General features: G+C 49.3%; 1 long non-coding RNA gene across 1 annotated transcript in view; it reads left to right on the forward strand.

Annotated features, from left to right (window-relative positions):
* LOC130295967 (uncharacterized) overlaps positions 1 to 11,819 on the forward strand; it is a 32,582-nt gene extending 20,763 nt beyond the window's left edge. The window contains exons 2-3 of the long non-coding RNA XR_008849077.1: positions 11,115 to 11,265; positions 11,346 to 11,819. This is a non-coding gene — a long non-coding RNA (uncharacterized LOC130295967). The remainder of the gene's footprint in view (positions 1 to 11,114; positions 11,266 to 11,345) is intronic.
* The last annotated feature ends 1,517 nt before the right edge of the window (positions 11,820 to 13,336 follow it).

Here is a 13,336-nt window from a genome sequence, read left to right on the forward strand (position 1 = left end):
TGCGCATTTGAGGCCTAAATTAGGGACTTGCATAGGGGTGGACATAGGGGTATTCTACGCCAGTGATTCCCAAACAGGGTGCCTCAAGCTGTTGTAAAACTCCCAGCATGCCTGGACAGTCAACGGCAATCTGGCAATACTGGGAGTAGTTGTTTTGCAACAGCTGGAGGCTCCGTTTTGGAAACAGTGGCGTACCAGACGTTTTTCATTTTTATTGGAGAGGGGGCTGTGTAGGGGAATGTGTATATGTAGTGTTTTTTACTTTTTATTTTATTTTGTGGTAGTGTAGTGTTTTTAGGGTACAGTCGCACGGGCGGGGGGTTCACAGTAGTTTCTCGCTGGCAGTTTGAGCTGCGGCAGAAAATTTGCCGCAGCTCAAACTTGCAGCCGGATACTTACTGTAATCCTCCGCCCATGTGAGTGTACCCTGTACGTTCACATTGGGGGGGGGGGGGGGGGGGGGGAAACATCCAGCTGTTGCAAAACTACAACTCCTAGCATGTACGGTCTATCAGTTCATGCTGGGAGTTGTAGTTTTGCAACAGCTGGAGGCACACTGGTTGTGAAACACCGAGTTTGGTAACAACAGTGTTGTGCAACCAGTGTGCCTTCAGCTGTTGCAAAAGCTACAACCCCCAGCATGTACGGACAGCGGAAGGGCATGCTGGGTCTTGTAGTTATGCAACAGCTGGAGGCATATTACTTTGGCTGGGGATGCTGGGGATTGTAGTTATGCAACAGCTGGAGACACACTGGTTTGCTACTCAGTGTGCCTTCAGCTGTTGCAAAACTACAACTCTTAGCAGTCACCGACAGCCAATGGGCATGCTGGGAGTTGTAGTTATGCAACCACCAGATGCACCACTACAACTCCCAGCATGCACTTTAGCTGATTGTGCAAGCTGGGAGTTGTAGTTATACAACAGCTGAAGGTGCACTTTTCCATAGAAAAAATGTGCCTCCAGATGTTACAAAACCATAAGTCCCAGCATGCCCATAAGGGAATGCTGGGAGTTGTGGTGGTCTGCCTCCTCCTGTTGCATAACTACAGCTCCCAGCATGCCCTTTTTGCATGCTTGGAGATGTTGCTTAGCAACAGCAGGAGGCTGTCACTCACCTCCTGCTGCTGCTGATCCACGCCGCGCAGGTCAGTCCCCTCATCGCTCCTGGGGCCCCGATCCCAACATTGACGCCGGGGATCGGGGTCCCCAGCACCCGGGGTGCACGTCCCGCACCCGGTCACGTCCTCCGGAAGAGGGACGGTTCGGGTTGCGGGAGTGACACCCGCAGCAGGCGCCCTGATTGGTCGGCCGGGAAACCGGACGACGAATCAGGACGATCGTGAGGTGGCACCAGTGCCACCTCACCCCTGCTGGCTATGGCTGTTCGGGGCCGTCTCTGACGGCCCCGATCAGCCAGTAATTCCGGGTCACCGGGTCACTGGAGACCCGATTGACCCGGAATCGCCGCAGATCGCTGGACTGAATTGTCCAGCGATCTGTGGCCATCGCCGGCATGGGGGGGCATAATGACCCCCCTGGGCGATATGCCGCGATGCCTGTTGAATGATTTCAGCAGGCATCGGGCACCGGCTCCCCTCTGGCTAGCGGCGGGGGGCCGGGAATGGACAGGACGTACTCCTACGTCCTCGGTCCTTAAGGACTCAGAAACGGGGGCGTAGGAGTACGTCCATTGTCCTTAAGGGGTTAAGGAGGGGACAGGACAAGGCCTGTACCAGGACACCACAGTTCATTAATAGAATTGTAATAAAGCGTACTTCTTACATATTCAACAATATTACAGAGCATGATTTTTTTTTTTATTATATTCTGTCAGCATGAAAGAAATAGGGAATACTGGGATAAGACTTGTTGGCAGAATACGTTGTCCATCTCCACAAACAGAAAACAAAATGCAATTTAATTGATAACCATTTATCTTTAAAACTAACAATAAAATATTCACTAAAAAACTTGGAACCTATTAGATCCCTAATGTTGTACTGCAAAAGATGCCCCCAGTAATTAAAAGGGGTATTCCAGGAATTTATTTTATTTGACTATGCTACAGGGGCTGTAAAGTTAGTGTAGATCATAATATAGTGTCTGTACCTGTGTGTGACGGTTTTCTCACAATTCTTCTGTGAGTTTCACCCCAATATTTTTTTTAACAGCATACAAAATTACTGTTGTCTCAGATTTTTCCCAGGTTGCAATGCGGCCGAGACCTGACTCACTAGTCAGCTGATGACAGGGAGGCTGTTTGCTTCAATGGGTTGAGCGATCTTGGTGGGAGAGAGATCAATCTGCAACAAATGCAACAGCTGTGGGCACCCTGATTGAAAACCACAGGTCTTTTGAATGGATGCAGCTCATTTATGTTTCAATAGGTGGGGTGACTGATGTGTGGGAGGGAGGAAAATGGAATTGTGGGATCAAAAAAAGAAAAGTCAAACAGGAAATACCAGTTCACAAAAAGATAGCCACAGTATTATGGTAATCTCAGAACATTTAGCCCCAAGACAAGCGCAGATCCTTCCTAAGCATGTCCATTACTGTCTGCCAGATACGTACTAAAATCACCTTATGGTGGATAACCCCTTTAACCTCTTAAGGACCCAGGACGTACGGGGACGTCCCCGCACCCTGGGCTTTAAGGACCCAGGACGTCCCCGTACGTCCTGGCGTTTTCCGGTCTCTGCCGCTCGCCGGGCAGAGATCGGAACCGGATGCCTGCTGAAATGTTTCAGCAGGCATCCAGGGCAAACGCCGAGGGGGGCCATGCGATCTTGCGATCTGCGGTGAAACCGGGCTGATCGGGTCTCTGGGACCCGACCACCCGGTAATTTCGCATGATCCCGGCTGTCACAGATAGCCAGGACCATGCTAATGTATAGTGTCACGATGCCGGCTGGCAGGAGGTGGATCCTCTGTGCCAGAGAGGGATAGCGAGGACCGTGCTAGTGGACCGGTTCTAAGACACTACAGGTTTTCACCAGAGCCCGCCGCAAAGCGGGATGGTCTTGCTGCGGCGGTAGTGACCAGGTCGTATCCACTAGCAACGGCTCACCTCTCTGGCTGCTGAAGATAGGCGAGGTACAAGGGAGTAGGCAGAAGCAAAGTCGGACGTAGCAGAAGGTCGGGGGCAGGCGGCAAGGTTCGTAGTCAGGGGAGATAGCAAAGTTCTGGTACACAGGGTATAAACACACAAAAACGCTTTCACTAGGCTCTAGGGCAACAAGATCCGGCAAGGAAGTGCAAGGGAGGAGACTAGATATAGCCAGGAAACAGATGGGAACCAATTAAGCTAATTGGGCCAGGCACCAATCATTGGTGCACTGGCCCTTTAAGTCTCAGGGAGCTGGCGCGCGCGCGCCCTAGAGAGCGGAGCCGCGCGCGCCAGCACATGACCGCAGGAGACGGGAACGGGTAAGTGACCTGGGATGCGATTCGCGAGCGGGCGCGTCCCGCTGTGCGAATCGCATCCCCAACGGCCATGACAGGGCAGCGCTCCCGGTCAGCGCTGACCGGGGAGCTGCAGGGAGAAAGGCGCCGTGAGCGCTCCGGGGAGGAGCGGGGACCCGGAGCGCTAGGCGTAACAGTACCCCCCCCCTTAGGTCTCCCCTTCTCTTTATCGGGTAACTGCCTCCCCTGGGATGAGGACACCGGGAAAGGAAGGAGGGATTCCTTAACGGCAGGCAGAACCGCAGGAGTAGGAATGGGGAGAGAGGGCAGAGGGCGAGACCTGGCACGGGGCAGTGTGACACCAGGACGAGGGCCATGAGGGGACACAGAAGCTTGCCTGGGAGGGGGGGAGGGGCATTTCCTGTGGCAGGCAGAGTCCTTAATGACCTTAGGGGGACCGGATACAGGAGGAACCACAGAGTTACGGCAAGGGTTACTGGGAACCGGTTTTAGACAGTTCTTGGCACAGGAGGACCCCTAACTCTTGATCTCCCCAGTGGACCAATCCAGGGTTGGGGAATGAAGTTGAAGCCAGGGAAGTCCAAGGAGAATTTCCGAGGTGCAATTGGGGAGGACCAAAAGTTCAATCCTCTCGTGATGAGATCCGATGCTCATAAGAAGGGGCTCCGTGCGGAAACGTATGGTACAGTCCAACCTGGCTCCGTTGACCGCGGAGATGCGGAGTGGCTTGACAAGACGGGTCACCGGAATATGGAATTTATTCACAAAGGACTCCCGAATAAAATTCCCAGAAGCTCCAGAGTCCAGACAGGCCACGGCTGAGAGGGGAGAGCTGGCTGAAGTGGAAATCCGAACAGGTACCGTGAGACGTGGAGAAGCCGACTTGGCATCAAGAGACGCCACACCCACGAGAGCTGAGTGTGAGCGTGCGTTTCCCAGACGTGGAGGACGGATTGGGCAATCCACCAGAAAATGTTCAGTACTGGCACAGTACAAACAAAGATTCTCTTCCTTACGGCGATTCCTCTCTTCCAGGGTCAGGCGAGACCGATCCACTTGCATGGCCTCCTCGGCGGGAGGCCTAGGCGCAGATTGCAGTGGAGACTGTGGGAGAGGTGGCCAGAGATCTAAGTCTTTTTCCTGGCGGAGCTCTTGATGCCTCTCAGAAAAACGCATGTCAATGCGAGTGGCTAGATGAATGAGTTCATGCAGGCTAGCAGGAGTCTCTCGTGCGGCCAGAACATCTTTAATGTTGCTGGATAGGCCTTTTTTAAAGGTCGCGCAGAGAGCCTCATTATTCCAGGAAAGTTCAGAAGCAAGAGTACGGAATTGTATGGCGTACTCGCCAACGGAGGAATTACCCTGGACCAGGTTCAGCAGGGCAGTCTCAGCAGAAGAGGCTCGGGCAGGTTCCTCAAAGACACTTCGAATTTCCGAGAAGAAGGAGTGTACAGAGGCAGTGACGGGGTCATCACGGTCCCAGAGCGGTGTGGCCCATGACAGGGCTTTTCCAGACAGAAGGCTGACTACGAAAGCCACCTTAGACCTTTCAGTAGGAAACTGATCCGACATCATCTCCAGATGCAGGGAACATTGGGAAAGAAAGCCACGGCAAAACTTAGAGTCCCCATTAAATTTGTCCGGCAAAGACAGGCGGAGGCTAGGAGTGGCCACTCGCTGCGGAAGAGGTGCAGGAGCTGGCGGAGGAGATGGTTGCTGCTGCTGTAGCTGAGACTGAATCTGCTGTAGCTGCGACTGGAGTTGCTGAGTCATGGTGGTCAAGTACGACAGCTGGTAATCTTGTTGGGCAATCTGTCGGGCTTGCTGGGCGACCAGTGTGGGGAGGTCGGCGACAACAGGCAGAGGAACTTCAGCGGGATCCATGGCCGGATCTACTGTCACGATGCCAGCTGGCAGGAGGTGGATCCTCTGTGCCAGAGAGGGATAGCGAGGACCGTGCTAGTGGACCGGTTCTAAGACACTACAGGTTTTCACCAGAGCCCGCCGCAAAGCGGGATGGTCTTGCTGCGGCGGTAGTGACCAGGTCGTATCCACTAGCAACGGCTCACCTCTCTGGCTGCTGAAGATAGGCGAGGTACAAGGGAGTAGGCAGAAGCAAAGTCGGACGTAGCAGAAGGTCGGGGGCAGGCGGCAAGGTTCGTAGTCAGGGGAGATAGCAAAGTTCTGGTACACAGGGTATAAACACACAAAAACGCTTTCACTAGGCTCTAGGGCAACAAGATCCGGCAAGGAAGTGCAAGGGAGGAGACTAGATATAGCCAGGAAACAGATGGGAACCAATTAAGCTAATTGGGCCAGGCACCAATCATTGGTGCACTGGCCCTTTAAGTCTCAGGGAGCTGGCGCGCGCGCGCCCTAGAGAGCGGAGCCGCGCGCGCCAGCACATGACCGCAGGAGACGGGAACGGGTAAGTGACCTGGGATGCGATTCGCGAGCGGGCGCGTCCCGCTGTGCGAATCGCATCCCCAACGGCCATGACAGGGCAGCGCTCCCGGTCAGCGCTGACCGGGGAGCTGCAGGGAGAAAGGCGCCGTGAGCGCTCCGGGGAGGAGCGGGGACCCGGAGCGCTAGGCGTAACATATAGGAGCGAGGTGGCAAGCCTGCTACCTCCTCCTATTCGATGCGATCCGTCGGTTCGTTAACCGACCAATCGCAGGAGGGGGGGGGCGGTTACTTCCTCCCGTCCTGCCCGGCCCCTTGAAGTCCGGAGAGGACGGGAGGAAGAATGGAGGATGCGGCGGGGGACGGGGGAGTGCTGGGGACCGGCCCCGGTACTTACCTCGTCCCTGAAGACTCGGATCCAGACAATGAAGACGGCGGCAGGGGCCACAGGTGAGGGGATCTTCAGCCTCGGTCGGGCCCTTTACAGCAATGCACGTTGCCGTAAAGCGACATGCATTGCTGTATTGGGACCCTGTAAACTACAACTCCCAGCATGCCCAGACAGCCCTTGGCGTCTGGGCATGCTGGGAGTTGCAGTTTTGCAACTTCTGGAGGTCCACAGTTTTTGGACCACTGTGCCCCTCCAGATGTTGCAAAACTACACATCCTCAGCATGCCCTTACTGTACAGGCATGCTGGGAGTTGTAGTTCTGTAACATCTGGCCCTTCAGATGTTGCAGAACTACAACTCCCAGCATGCCTGGACAGTTTTGGCATACTGGGAGTTGTAGTTTTGCAACATCTGGAAGGGCACAGATTGGGAACCACTGTATTAGTGGTCTGCAAACTGTAGTCCTCCAGATGTTGCAAAACTACAACTCCAAGCATCCTGGGAGTTGTAGTTCGGCAACATCTGGCTCTAAAGATGTTGCCGAACTACTACTCCCAGCATGCCTGAGAATGTTTGGGAGTTGTGGTTTTGCAACAGCTGGAGGCACACTGGTTGGGAAACATTGTCTGTTTCCTAACTCAGTGTTTCTCAACCCGTGTGCCTCCAGCTGTTGCAAAACCACAACTCCCAAACATTCTCAGGCATGCTGGGAGTAGTAGTTTTTCAACAGCTGGAGGTCCCCCCCCCCCCTGTGAATGTACAGGGTACATTCACATGGGCAGGGGCTTACAGTGAGTATCAGGCTGCAAGTTTGCGATGCAGCAAATTTTGCGCGGCAGCTCAAGCTCGCTGTAAAACCCCGCCCGTGTGACTGTACCCTAAAAACACTACACTACACTAACACAAAATAAAATAAAAAGTAAAAAACACTACATATACACATACCCCTACACAGCCCCCCTCCCTCCCCAATAAAAATGAAAAACGTCTGGTACGCCACTCATTCCAAAATGGAGCTCCAGCTGTTGCAAAACAACAACTCCCAGTATTGCCGGACAGCCGTTGACTGTCCAGGCATGCTGGGAGTTTTGCAACAGCTGGAGGCACCCTGTTTGAGAATCACTGGCGTAGAATACCCCTATGTCCACCCCTATGCAAATCCCTAATTCAGGCCTCAAATGCACATGGCGCTCTCAATTCGGAGCCCTGTCGTGTTTCAAGGCAACAGTTTAGGGCCACATATGGGGTATCGCCGTACTCGGGAGAAATTGCCTTACAAATCTTGGGGGTCTTTTTCTCCTTTCACCCCTTATGAAAAGGTGAAGTTGGGGTCTACACCAGCATGTTAGTGTAAAAAAATAAACTTTTTACACTAACATGCTGGTGTTGCCCTATACTTTTCATTTTGACAAGAGGTAAAGGGGAAAAAAGCCCCCCAAAATTTGTAACGCAATTTCTCCCGAGTACGGAGATACCACATATGTGGGCGCAAAGTGCTCTGGGGGCGCACAACAAGGCCCAGAAGGGAGAGTGCGCCATGTACATTTGAGGTGATTTGCACAGGGGTGGCTGATTGTTACAGCGGTTTTGACAAACGCAAAAAAACCAAATCCCCACATGTGACCCCATTTCGGAAACTACACCCCTCACGGAATGTAATGAGGGGTGCAGTGAGAATTTACACCCCACAGGTGTCTGACAGATCTTTGGAAGAGTGGGCTGTGCAAATTAAAAATGTTGTACAGCCCACTGTTCCAAAGATATGACAGACACCAGTGGGGGGTAAATGCTCACTTTACACCTTGTTACATTCCGCAAGGGGTCTAGTTTCCAAAATGGTACGCCATGTGGGGGTTATTTTGCTGTCCTGGCACCATATGGGCTTCCTAAATGCGACATGCCCCCCGAGCAAAATTTGCTCTCAAAAAGCCAAAAATGACTCCTTCTCTTCTGAGCATTGTAGTTCACCCATAGTACACCTCAGGTCAACTTATGGGGTACCTTCATACTCAGAAGAGATGGGGTTACAATGTTTGGAGGGTATTTTCTGCTATTAACCCTTGCAAAAATGTGAAATTTGGGGGGAAACACACATTTTAGTGAAATTTTATTTTTATTTTTTTACATATGCAAAAGTCGTGAAACGCCTGTGGGGTATTAAGGCTCACTTTATTCCTTGTTACGTACCTCAAGGGGTCTAATTTCCAAAATGGTATGCCATGTGGGGGATTTTTGCTGTTCTGGCACCATAGGGGCTTCCTAAATGCAACATGCCCCCCAAAAACCATTTAAAAAAAACATACTCTCCAAAATCCCCTTGTCGCTCCTTCGCTTCTGAGCCCTCTACTGCGCCCGCCGAACACTTTACATAGACATATGAGGTATGTGCTTACTCGAGAGAAATTGGGCTACAAATATAAGTATACATTTTCTCCCTTTACCCCTTGTAAAAATTCAAAAATTGGGTCTACAAGAACATGCGAGTGTAAAAATTGGAGATTGTGAATTTTCTCCTTCACTTTGCTGTTATTCCTGTGAAACACCTAAAGGGTTAAAATGCTGACTGAATGTCATTTTGAATACTTTGGGGGGTGCAGTTTTTATAATGGGGTCATTTGTGGGGTATTTCTAATATGAAGACCCTTCAAATCCACTTCAAACCTGAACTGGTCCCTGAAAAATTGTGAGTTTGGAAATTTTGCGAAAAATTTGAAAATTGCTGCTGAACTTTGAAGCCCTCTGGTGTCTTCCAAAAGTAAAAACACGCAAATTTTATGATGCAAACATAAAGTAGACATATTATATATGTGAATTAAAAAAAATTTTTTGGGAATATCCATTTTCCTTACAAGCAGAGAGCTTCAAAGTTAGAAAAATGCAAAATTTTCTAATTTTTCATCAAATTTTGTGATTTTTCACCAAGAAAGGATGCAAGATACCACAAAATTTTACCACTATGTTAAAGTAGAATATGTCACGAAAAAACAATCTCGGAATCAGAATGATAACTAAAAGCATTCCAGAGTTATTAATGTTTAAAGTGACAGTGGTCAGATGTGCAAAAAATGGCCGGGTCCTGAGGTGTAAAATGGCTGGGTCCTTAAGGGGTTAATAGTCAACAAGAAACATGTTAAATGATGTATTATGGTAGATCAAATTTTAAGAGCGGCAATAAGTTTCAAATTGCACCATATATTAACCAGTTATATAGATACATGATGGAACATGATGTCTGCACATTTGCGGATCCAGGGGGTGTGGCAATGGGGCAAAATGGGTTTTTAATAAAATGTATTTCTACAACAAATATAAAATAGACAAATTAGATATATCCAATAAATATGTATCTAGTAACAAGAGAATTGGATGTAAAACAAGGAGATTAGAACAGGAGTAGCGAATTGCTCCCCCCCCCCTCCCTCCCCCAATAATTTGAGCTTAGTGCAAATGTAAAGCCAGCCCTCCAGACCTCTAAATGTATTTAGATATTTAGCACAAATATTGGCAATTTTAAGAAGCCCAACATATTATGGAGAGCTGGATGTGCAGTCACAATCAACGATTTTCTTTCTATATTTCTACTTTGTCTATTCAGTAAGACTTCGAATAATCAAATCCCCACCAAACACCTAGTTATCTCCAACACTGCCTGTATCCCCAGTGCTATTGGGGCTATCTGGGGATCATCATCACCTGTCATCATCCCCTTGTCATCATCCCACCCCCCCCTTCATCATCCCCTTGTCATCATCCCCACCCCCCTTCATCATCCCCTTGTAATCATCCCACACCCCCCCTTCATCATCCCCTTGTCATCATCCCCACCCCCTTCATCATCCCCTTGTAATCATCCCACACCCCCCCTTCATCATCCCCTTGTCATCATCCCCACCCCCTTCATCATCCCCTTGTAATCATCCCACACACCCCCTTCATCATCCCCTTGTCATCATCCCCACCACCCTTCATTATCCTCTTGTCATCATCCCACACCCCCCCTTCATCATTCTCTTATCATCCGCCCTCAGTGGTCTTCAACCTGCGGACCTCCAGAGGTTTCAAAACTACAACTCCCAGCAAGCCCGGGCAGCCATTGGCCTTCAACATCATCCAGCCCCCTCTCACCCCCCTTTAATTCTGTACAGTACTCGCCTCCGCTCGGCGCTGGTCCGGTGCTGCAGGACTGTCCGGTGAGGAGGTCGTCCGGTGGGATAGTGGTTCCGGGCTGCTATCTTCACCGGGGGCGCCTCTTCTCCGTGCTTCGGGCCCAGAATAGAGGCGTTGCCTTGACGATGACGCAGAAGTACGTTGGTAATGAACGTACCTCTGCGTCGTTGTCAAGGCAACGTGACTATTCTGGGGCCGGGCCCGAAGCGCTTAGAAGAGGCCTCCCCGGTGAAGATAGCAGCCCGGAACCACTATCCCACCGGACCACCTCCTCTCCGGACAGTCCTGCAGCACCGGACCAGCGCCGAGCGGAGGCGAGTACTGTACAGAACTAAAGGGGGTGAGAGGGGGCTGGATGATGTCGAAGGCCGCAGTGGTCATCAACCTGCGGACCTCCGGAGGTTTCAAAACTACAACTCCCAGCAAGCCCGGACAGCCGATGGCTGCCCGGGCTTGCTGGGAGTTGTAGTTTTGAAACCTCTGGAGGTCCGCAGGTTGAAGACCACTGCGGGTGGAGAGTTCACTCGAGTATAAGCCGAGGGGGGTGTTTTCAGCACGAAAAATCGTGCTGAAAAACTCGGCTTATACTCGAGTATATACGGTATATACGGTATATATATATATATATATATATATGTATATATATATATATATATATATATATATATATATATATATATGTGTAATTATTTTATTTATTTTATTTTTTTTACACTTTTATCTTACAGTAAAAGAACTAGGTATCAGATAGAAGTCCACCATGGACATAAAGGTCTCTAATACACAACAGGAGACTAGTGGATCATCCCCGGCAAAGTGGGCAAAAATCCCTTATGAGGACCAGCTGAGTTTCCTGCAACCAAGCAGACAACTTCGGCCGTAAGTTTTTTTTTTCCTTAAAATGTTATTAATTCATTTTTTTTTTAAGTTTCATTTTTTATTTTATTTCTTTTGAACAGAACAAGTGGAAATTACCAGGTGGAAAAACCCGCTGAAGAAGAGGCATCCTACTAAAGGATATTACTCCAAGTGCATCAGGAACAACAACTCCAATTCCGGAAACTTCAACAGAGAGTGATGGAAGAGAGAAAAATCCTGGTAAAGATGCTCCGGGTTCCTCCTAAACTCCTACCTCACAGGAGACCAACCCTCCTTCATCCTAGTCTACCCAATGTCGTCCCCGTCGTACCCTCCGGAGAAGAGATAAACAGTTGGAAGTAGAAGAACCAGCTTTATCTCTTATCCGGAGGGTCGACGGGAGCGATGAATGTGATTACTTCTCGTATACACTGGCCACACATTGTCGGAAAATCCCAAACGCTAATCGACAAGATTTTATGTCCTATTGTTTTGCTGCAGCAATGGTGTTTGCCTCTGGTGATACTCTTCCTCCAGTAGAGGATTTAGTTAAAGACCTAAAAATTTTAAGGGGTTCTCCACTGCCCTGCCTTCCGGAGCTCCGTTCACAGCGTTTGGAAGTTTATTACTCCAAACGCTGTGTTCGAGGACGCCCCTTCGTGATGTCACGCCCGCCCCCTCGTGACGCCACGCCTGCCCCCTCCCCCTCGTGATGTCACGCCCCCTTCCCATAGACTTTCGTTGAGGGGGCGGGCGTGACGTCACGAGGGGGAGGGGGCGGGCGTGGCATCACGAGGGGGCAGCCTTGAACACGGAAGCCCGCACACAGCGTTTGGAGTAATAAACTTCCGGACGCTGTGAGTGGAGCTCCGGAAGGCAGGGCAGTGGAGAACCCCTTTAAGTTGGACAGCATTCCCCCTCACCATGGCCTGGGCAATGAAATGGGCTGCAAGTGTTGCCAGATCACGTGGCATGTTGACTTCACAATTCCAGAGATGGTAAATTTACCAGCCCGGAATTGGAGGTGCAACGATGCAAAACTGTTGCAAGAAATCTGAAAAAGAAAAAAAAAATTATTTATACAATATCAATAAAACGTGTAAAAACAGAGATTTACAGCTTACACTAAAATTCAAAGCATTTTGCACCATTACATTGAATATAATATTATATGGTGCGCCATGCTGGGAGTTGTAGTTTAGGGTCAGCTGCAGAGCTGTAGGTTGCATCTGGGCAAGCTGAGTGTTGCATGTACCATAAATCTTTGAAGCAGCCTATGGCTTTGCAGCTGTGTCAAAACTCCAACGCCATGCAAGGATCCCCATCCCCTTTTTGTAAGGTAAAATACAATAATTTTCCATGAAGTAAAACATAAAAAAAAAATACTTACCGAAATGTGATTAACAAACGTTCTGCGGGACTGATGGCTTGACGAATTCTTGTATCCTGATGCTGGAGGTGAGGATCAAGAATGTCCAGCAGTTTGTCATAGGTATATCTTCACAAAGTTTAGGAATATTTAAGGATGCCTATAAGTAAAGAAAAAATAAGGAAAAATGTTTTTTTGTTTACAATAATAAAAAAGAATAGTGGTGTGTGGAAAATCATATACACTTACCTTCTAATCTCATCATATAGTTGTCCGATGTGGCCACGGGAATCTCGGAGGCTGTTGATGGGGTGCTCCCAGTATCTTCTGTGCCTTGTCTGAGTCAAAATACAAAACATTTGAATTTTTTTTAACATTGCAAAAACGCAAAGGTCTGTACATTAACTTAATAATTATGAAAACTTGCTTAATTAACTTAATAATTATGAAAACGTTGCCGGTGACGACGGATGACATTCACCATTATTGTTAATAGTAGCCCCAGTTCTGGGGGGGGGGGGGGGTGAAGGGTCATACGACATTCCTCCATGGCTGATGTACCTTGTTACGTCATTTTGATTGGAGCAATAAATGCACAAGCCTTTTTAAAAACATTTTGTTGATACTCAAAATGGTTTTTCAGGAGCTCGATTAAAAAAAATCTGCACAAATTTTGCACCAATTCCGGTTTATTACGCCCATATTACACATGAGAACGGTGTT

Source organism: Hyla sarda, chromosome 11, assembly GCF_029499605.1.
Source record: "Hyla sarda isolate aHylSar1 chromosome 11, aHylSar1.hap1, whole genome shotgun sequence".
NCBI classification, from domain to species: domain Eukaryota; kingdom Metazoa; phylum Chordata; class Amphibia; order Anura; family Hylidae; genus Hyla; species Hyla sarda.